Genomic DNA, 8,678 nt, shown 5'->3' with positions numbered 1-8,678 from the left:
CGAGGAGGAGGAACAGCGACACGACACGAACTCTCTCTCTCTATGACTGCTGGGGCCTTCTCATCGTGGCCAGCAGCAGTAGCAGCCCTCGACATGAGCATCGAGCTCCTGAACCACATTGTCATAAGCAGGAATAGACGAGTGTGTGGGCAATGGTACGTATATGGGCAATGTTAGAGTCTATGGGCAATGCTAAGTCGATGGACAATGTTAGTCTACGGGCAATGTTATCAACCACTGTAGTTTGCGCTTCTCTCTCTCTCTGCCGAAGCCCCTCTCGTCATGGTGAGCAGCAGCAGCAGGACCTTGACACTGGCATCGGTGCTCAGATTTCTGACGCAGCTATTGTGCACAAGACTAGAAACTCTGTGTGGCTGGTAAAGTGACAAGGCTGAAACGCAATGGCAGTTTAGCAACACAAACATTGATGTTTTTTTCTGTAGCGCCATCCAGGCCATGAGGTCAAATGTGTTAAGGGGACAGCTCCGTCCATGTGTCACGATCAATAACAGTGGCGGATATTTGAACTGGTCCTGGGCCTCCCCCAGGTCGACTCAGCCTCGAATGAGTACCTGGCGCGGTGTGTAAACCTCGCCACTGGGGAGACAAAGGCGGCCGGACGTGGTGCTGGCCACCCACCCCATCGTGTGCCGTGCCGGCCTTCATGGGTGCTCGCTAACAGCACTTGCCCCTACAGTCTGTTAAGGCTATACGGGGGTCTTTGTACATGTGTGTGTGGGGTGTGGGGGGTGTAGCGGTTAGTGTGCTGCGCCACGAACGCTGCAACCCCAGTTCGATTCCCGCTCACTGCCAAGATAAGCGACGATTATCTATCTGAGCCCTCCCTGGACCTCACCTGCATCGTGGTGGGGTGTCTAAAACGTCGCCGCTGCGGAGACAAAGGCGGTCTGGCACGCGTCTGGCCACCGACTGCCTTCTGTGCCATGCCGGCCCTGATAGGTTCTCGCTTACAGCACTTGCCCCAACAAGTCTGTGAAATGCTCTATGGGTGATCTTTGTCTTTGTGTGTAGGTGTACTCGTACGTGTGTGTGTGGCGTGTGTGTGTGTGTATTTATGTAGGTGCTTGCTATATGGGTGATTTTTGTCTTTGTGACGTCAACAGCACGTGTAGGCTATGCAGGAAACCTTGGTACGTGTTTGTTTTTCTCTGTGTGTGCACATGTGTGTGTGAGTACGGAGCGGTGTCGCAGTAGCTAGCGCACAGCGATATGAACCCATCAACCCAAGTTCGATTCCCGTTCACGGTCAACAGCAGTGACGCATATCTGAAACCGATCTTGGGCCTCCCCTAGGTGAAATGAGTACCTGGCACGGTGTGTAAAACATCACCGCTGGGGAGACAAAGGCGGCCGGGCGTGGTGCTTCCGGCCACAACGCCCGTTCGTGTACCATGCCGGGCTTCATAGGTGCTGCTCGCTCACTGCACGTGCCCCAAAAGCCTGTCGAGGCTATACGGGGCATCTTTGTCTTTGAGTGTGTGTGTGTGTGCACGCGCGTGTGAGTCACGGTCCGAGTGGACAATGCGATCGCTGTTTTCCGGATCGCGGTCACGTGACATCCACCAACTGCCCACTGGTGCAAGCAAATTATTCCGAGATGAAGCAACGTATTTGCGAGCAATCTTTATTTCCTTGCCCCGAGAAGCCGTCGCGTTTCACCGTCCACGTGAGATTTCACACTCCCCGCCCTCGCAAATCCGCTCTGACCGGCGTGGTGAAGTATGGTCAAACCACCGCTGGGATCGTGACACCGGCAGTGGTTTGACAAGGCGGCTGTGAATTATTATTATTATTGTTGATAACGTAAGCTGTGAGCCTCACAGCGACAAGGGTCTAGGTTCGATTGCTAGCTCAGCCTCCTTTCCGCGTGGAGTTGTATGCTACCGCTGTTCTGCAGCGTGTGTGTGACTGTGTGAATGAGTGCGTGTGTGTGACTGTGTGAATGAGTGCGTGTGTGCGGGGGAGCGGCAGTGTAGCGGTGAGCGCGCTGCCCTATGAACACGGCGACCCGAGTTCGATTCCCGCTCACGGCCAACACCCAGTGACGATTATCTGAATCGGTCCTGGGCCTCCCCTAGGTCGACTCAGCCACAAATGAGTACCTGGTACGGTGCGTAAAGAAACATCGCCACTGGGGGAAACAAAGGCGGGCCGGCGTGGTTATGGCCACCCACCCCTTCGTGTGCCTTGCCGGCCTTCATAGGTGCTCGCGAACAGCACTTGCCCCCAACAGTCTGTTGATGCCATGCGGGGGATCTTTGTCTTGTTCTACTACTCTTCTGCATGGGTTTCCTGCACCCACTAACACACAGACATCCCAAATCAACGCTGAAAAATACATTCCCTACAAATGAACTCCATTGGAATCCCACGGCAGCGGAGGTGGCCAGCATCGCCACCCCCTCTCCTCGGCAGTACCCTCCTCGCGAGCGGGTCTTGAGACTCGCCGAGGCTGTCCCCTGATTAACGGAGCGTGGAGAGGAAAAAAAATACGATAACCTCTATATATTGGCCAACAAACAAATTACGCATGCGTGTATATATATGAATATATTTTTAATAAAGCCGAGGGTAGAGGCACCGTGCTATTTGCTATTTCGTCGAAGCGTGTAATGATGTTCGGTAACAAATGTGGCGAGCTCGTGCGGTGCTGAATCATCCAGACTGCACGCATCTCGCCCGGAACCGTGAGAAGACCTCGCCAGTGTCGTCGCTCACATTTTGAGTCGATTCCATCCGCTCGCTCGCTCGCTCGCAAATACAAAGATACCTTAACACACACATACACAGATATCCCTCAAAACACACACACACACACAGATACCCACAACACACACACACAGATACGACCCAACACGCACACACACACACATAGATATCCCCCCCCCCCCCAAAAAAAAAATAACAAAGATCCCCCGTACAGCCTGACCAGACTGTAGGGGCAAGTGCTGTTAGCGAGCAGCACCTATAAAGGCCGGCACGGCACACGAAGGGGGTGGGTGGCCAACACCACGCCTGGCCGCCTTTGTCTCCCCAGTGGCGATGTTTGCACACCGCACCAGGTACTCATTTCAGGCTGAGTCGACCCAAGGGAGGCCCCAGAACCGATTCAGATAAACACTGGTGTTGGCCGTGAGCGGGAATCGGAACTCGGGGTGGCCGGGTTCGTAGCACTGCATGCTAACCGCTACACTACCGCTACACACATATACACACATGCACAAAGACAAAGATCCCCCGTTGTAGCCTCAAAACATACCGCTGAGCAACCCAATACGACGATGAATACGATTTACAATCGAGCAGCAGCGACAGTAATGGGAGGTGTTACAAGGACGACCAATAGGTATATTAGACTTGTAAACAAATAAAAACACGGACTTTAGTATTACAATTCGTTTTTTTTGACCCTTTCTGGCGATTACACAGCTGCGTTAAGATGTTAAAACATCGAACAAAAACACTTTTTGCAAGGAATCATGTCTGCATTGACCACACATACTCGCGGTGAACATGTAACACAAGAACACAATCTGGTAATATAAGCACATCTTAACACAGCTGTTTTGTTGCCAGAAAGGGTAAAACCCAACTCAATTCTACATTAAAACCCCAACTCAATTCTAGATAAAAAGCCAACTCTTATATTTCGATACTGCAAGAGATGTCCCATGATGATACGGACTTTGTTGTTAAAGTAACTGCAGCAAGGCAGCGATTTGGCGGGTGGTAGCAGCAGTTTCCGATGGTGGTGGCGGCGGTGGTGGCGGCGGGTAGTGTTGGCGGTGGTGGCGGTGGGTTGATGGTGGTGGTGGCGGTGGTGTTGGTGGCGGTGGTGGTGTTGGTGGTGGTGGTGGTGTTGGTGGTGGTGTTGGTGGTGGTGGTGGTGGCGGTGGTGGCGGCGGTGGTGGTGTTGGTGGTGTTTGGTGGTGGTGGCGGTGGTGGCGGCGGTGGTGTTGGTGGTGGTGGTGTTGGTGGTGTTGGTGGCGGTGGTGGCGGCGGTGGTGTTGTGGTGTGTTGGTGGTGTTGGTGGTGGTGGTGGCGGTGGTGTTGGCGGTGGTGTTGGTGGCGGTGGGTGGCGGCGGCGGTGTTGGTGGTGGTGGTGGTGGTGTTGGGTGGTGGTGGTGGTGGCGGTGGTGGCGGCGGTGGTGTTGGTGGTGGTGGTGTTGTTGGTGGTGGTGGTGGCGGTGGTGTTGGTGGTGTTGGTGGTGGTGTTGGTGGTGTTGGTGGTGTTGGTGGTGGTGGCGGTGGTGTTGGCGGTGGTGTTGGTGGTGTTGGTGGTGGTGGTGGTGGCGGTGGTAGCGGTGGCGGCGGCGGTGGTGGTGGTGGTGGCGGTGGTGGTGGTGGTGGTGGGATTGTTTTTTCTATGCTGAGCGTTCGCGGGGTGAGTCACGGAGTCGCCACATCTGGTCGAGACGCTGCCGGTCTGTGTTTTGCATTGGTGCTTTAGCGTGGATGGAAGATACATTACATGCGTGTGCGCGTGTGTGTGTGCGTGTGTGTGTGCGTGTGTGTAGCCCTGTAGCGTAGCAGTTAGCACGCTCCGCTACGAACCCAGCGACCCGAGTTCAATTCCCACTCACCAACACCAGTGATGAGTGTAAACATCGCCACTAGGGAGACAAAGGCGGCCGGACGTGGTTGCTGGCCACCCACCTCGTGCCGGCCTTCATAGGTGCTCGCTAACAGCACTTGCCCCAACAGTCTGTTAAGACTACACGGGGGCGTTCTTGAAATTTGTATGTCTGCCTGTCTGCATGCGTAGCCCTGCCTGTCATTGCACTCTATCTGCGCTGCGCTTGCAAACCCGGCCACTCGGGTTTGTAGCGAAATTCGAATCGGCTATAAAAATGTGGTGCCCGGTGCTGTGTGTGTAAACATCTGCAGACAAAGGCGTGGTTCTGGCCACCCACCCTAATAGGTGCTACTAGTTGAAGAGTACTTGCCCCAAAAAGTCTGTTGTGGCTTATGGGTGGGGGATCTCTGTCTGTGAAACTCCCTTGTTCGGGTCCGGCAGCCTCACTGAGTCTCACTGAGTCGGGGTGGCAATGCCTCCTGCTGCTGCTGTGTCTGTGTGTGAGAGTCACTTGCAGGGAAAGTTTGCCCGACACCAGCTTCATTCTGCGTGTTTGGCCCTCGGAGAAACAAATTATGATGATTTAACGGTGATGATGATGGTGACGATAATAATGATGACATCGGCGATGATAATCATGACACTGTTGAGGACGATCCTAATCACCGCCGGCGTCGTTATTCATTCACACCACCACCACCTCCTCCGTTGACCTTTGCGGAGTAGCTCCCGGCACGTGGAGCGAAACGTCGGACGCGGTGCCGAAACGACGCGCGGCGCAACCCTAAAAGCACGCCCGAGGTCCCCGTCCGTCCATCTGTCCGTCAGTCCGTTCGTCTGATCGTGTGTCTGCCCCTCCGTACAACTGTTCGATTGTCCATCCATCCTATCGGTCGGTCGGTTGGTCTGTCCGTCCGTCAGTCTGTTCGACAGTGCGTCTGGTCGGTCAGTCCGTTCGTCTGATCGTGTGTCTGTCCCTCCGTCCAACTGTTCGATTGTCCTTCCATCCTATCAGTCGGTCGGTCGGTGGGTCCGTCCATCAGTCCGTCAGTCTGTTCGACAGTGCGTCTGGTCGGTCAGTCCGTTCGTCTGTCCGTCCGTTCATCTGATCGTCTATCTGTCCATTGGTCAGTCCGTCAATCCATCTAATCGTCTATCCGTCCATCCAGTCAGTCAATCCGTCAGTCTGCTCGTCCGTCCGTCCAGCTCCCACCCCGCAGAGGTGGATGCGTCACCGCGTTGCACGTGGAGCTCGTCTCGCCTTGGAAATTCCCGCCGGGTTGGGGGGGGGGAATTTCGCCAAATTCCCCCTCCAAGTGGAGTTTCCACAAACACGGCTGATGGCCGCCCCCTCACCACCACCACCCCCCCCCCCAGGCCGTTCGTTCTCAGCAGCAGGTGGCCGAGCCGCCTCCGCAGAGAACGGCTCGGAATTCCGATCCCGGTTTGCATCCCCTGCCCGTGATGAAACCGGGGCTCTGCAAGTGCGGAGAGTTGATCGACTCGGCCCCAGGGTCCACTCTTCGATTAATTGTAATGTTTTACCTACGTGACTTTACCGAAAAAACCTAAGAATATGAATCCTTGCAGTCACGAAAGCTTTAAATATAGAATTAATCATCGATTAAAACTAAAAAAAATCGAAACTTTTGACTTTCACTTAATTCGGGGAATTCGAGGACTCTCTGTGAGTTCCTTTTCCAGGGCAGCAACCTCGATGCCCCCCAAGATGTGCCCATCACTTTGACGAGTGCATCATCCACGCTGTTCGTTGGGAGAAACACGGTCCCTGCTGCAAATGAATCCCGCGTGAAGCCTGCTGTTCCAGGGGCTCCACGGGTGGGTGGTGGTGGTGGTGGTGACGGACAACCGCCTTGCAGCATTTTGCTGCGTGTCTGGGAGTGGTTCACGTGGGCGGAGCACACAGCCGCTGAACCGGTTGAGCGCGTCCGATGGGGCCACGTGGGATGTCTGTAATCGAGCGTTTGGTTCGGTTCAAATTGATTGTTTTTTTTAAATTCGTTTGGAGTCTTGCATCGCATGAAAGACGAGACGTGGTCGCGGCGGCGGTGGCGGCTTTGGGGAGGTGGTCATCTAGCAGTGGATTGATCATGGCTAATGACGATTGATGTTGATGATGGTGGTAAATGCCGAGCGAGTGAAAATCGTGACATTTACAACCGCTCAGAGTTGTTTCACCAAAGCCAGCGATGATGAGTGTTGGATCTTGATGATGATGAGTGTTGGATCTTGACGATGATGATGAGTGTTGGATCTTGATGATGATGGTGAGTGTGGGATGTTGATGATGAGTGTGGGACCTTTATGGCGAATAAAGGATGATAATGAGTGTGGGGTGATGATGATGATGAGTGTTGGATCTTGACGATGGTGAGTGTGGGAGCTTGATGATGATGATGATGAGTGTGGGAGCTTGATGATGATGATGGTGAGTGTGGGGTGATGATGATGGTGAGTGTGGGATCTTGACGATGATGGTGATGATGGTGATGATGAGTGTGGGGTGATGATGATGGTGGGTGTGGGATGATGATGATGATGAGTGTGGGATCTTGACGATGATGATGATGGTGAGTGTGGGATGATGATGATGGTGAGTGTGGGATCTTGACGATGATGATGATGAGTGTGGGATCTTGACGATGATGGTGATGGTGAGTGTGGGGTGATGATGATAGTGATGGTGAGTGTGGGATGATGATGATGAGTGTGGGATCTTGATGATGATGAGTGTGGGAGCTTGATGGTGAGTGTGGGATCTTGACGATGACGGTGATGGTGAGTGTGGGGTGGTGATGGTGAGTATGGGGTGATGATGATGAGTGTGGGATCTTGACGATGATGGTGATGGTGAGTGTTGGGTGATGATGATGATGTGGGACAGTGGCGACATTATCAGCTCAGGGCGTGCGGCAATCCGTCAGGTGGGGCCCCAATATTTGATTCGTCTCGGACGGTCGCACCCAGGCGATTATACACCGCAGCTCCTCTTGCTTAATCACATCCTTACATAAGTTTGAGTGTTTTTACACTGTTGTTCAAAACAAATATCATGGTGGTTGTCAAGGGGGGCCCCCAACTCGTAGCATTGGCCACCAGGGGGGGCAAGGCACGCGCCTGTGTGCCCACGCTCGTTATGCTACTGTTGTGGGATGATGACGATGATGAGTCTGGGATCTTGATGAGTGTGGGATGCTGGTGATGAGTGTAGGATGATGATGATGATGATGAGTCTGGGATCTTGATGAGTGTGGGATGCTGGTGATGAGTGTAGGATGATGATGATGAGTCTGGGATCTTGATGAGTGTGGGATGCTGGTGATGAGTGTAGGATGATAATGATGAGAGTCTGGGATCTTGATGATGAGTGTAGGATGATGATGAGTGTAGGATGATGATGATGAGTGTAGGATGACGATCAGTCTGAGATTTTGATGATAAGTATGGGATGATGATGAGTGTAGGATGACGATGATGAGTCTGGGATCTTGATGATTAATGTGGGATGATGATGAGTGTAGGATGATGATCAGTCTGAGATTTTGATGATGAGCGTGGGATGATAATGATAAGTATAGGATGATGATCAGTCTGGGATCTTGAGTGTATGATGCTGATGACGAATGTGGGATGATGATGATGATCAGTCTGGGATCTTGAGTGTTTGATGCTGATGACGAATGTGGGATGATGATGATGATGATGATCAGTCTGGGATCTTGACGAGTGTAGGATGCTGATGATGAGTGTGGGATGATGATGAGTCTGAGATCTTGATGATGAGTGTGGGATCCTGGTGATGAGTGTGGGATGGGACAGTCGGCGAGCGTGACGATGGGTGCTCTCGACCAGACACCCAAGCGTGAGGCTAGATTAACAACTCCGAATGAAGACGCATCATTTATATAATTGAACAAATTATGTTGGTGATGATGCTACTGCTACGTTGGCAGCAGTGCACAAGCACAATTAACAACAACAATATATTTAAATTGTGCTTTGAAGCAGGGCCTTTGTCCGAAATGTCTGAAACGTGAATGCCACATACGTGTTTTTTTTG

At 52.8% G+C, this 8,678-nt stretch overlaps 1 protein-coding gene across 5 annotated transcripts in view; it reads left to right on the top strand.

The window, feature by feature from the left end:
* The window catches only part of LOC144948641 (uncharacterized), a 298,072-nt gene that overhangs the window by 204,698 nt on the left and 84,696 nt on the right, over positions 1–8,678 (top strand). The gene's annotated exons all lie outside the window — the stretch shown is intronic.

This window comes from Lampetra fluviatilis, chromosome 50, assembly GCF_964198595.1.
Source record: "Lampetra fluviatilis chromosome 50, kcLamFluv1.1, whole genome shotgun sequence".
In the NCBI taxonomy this organism is placed as follows: Eukaryota; Metazoa; Chordata; class Hyperoartia; order Petromyzontiformes; family Petromyzontidae; genus Lampetra; species Lampetra fluviatilis.
The sequence above is the reverse complement of the archived record's forward strand: the minus strand, read 5'-3'. Positions and strand labels throughout refer to the sequence as shown.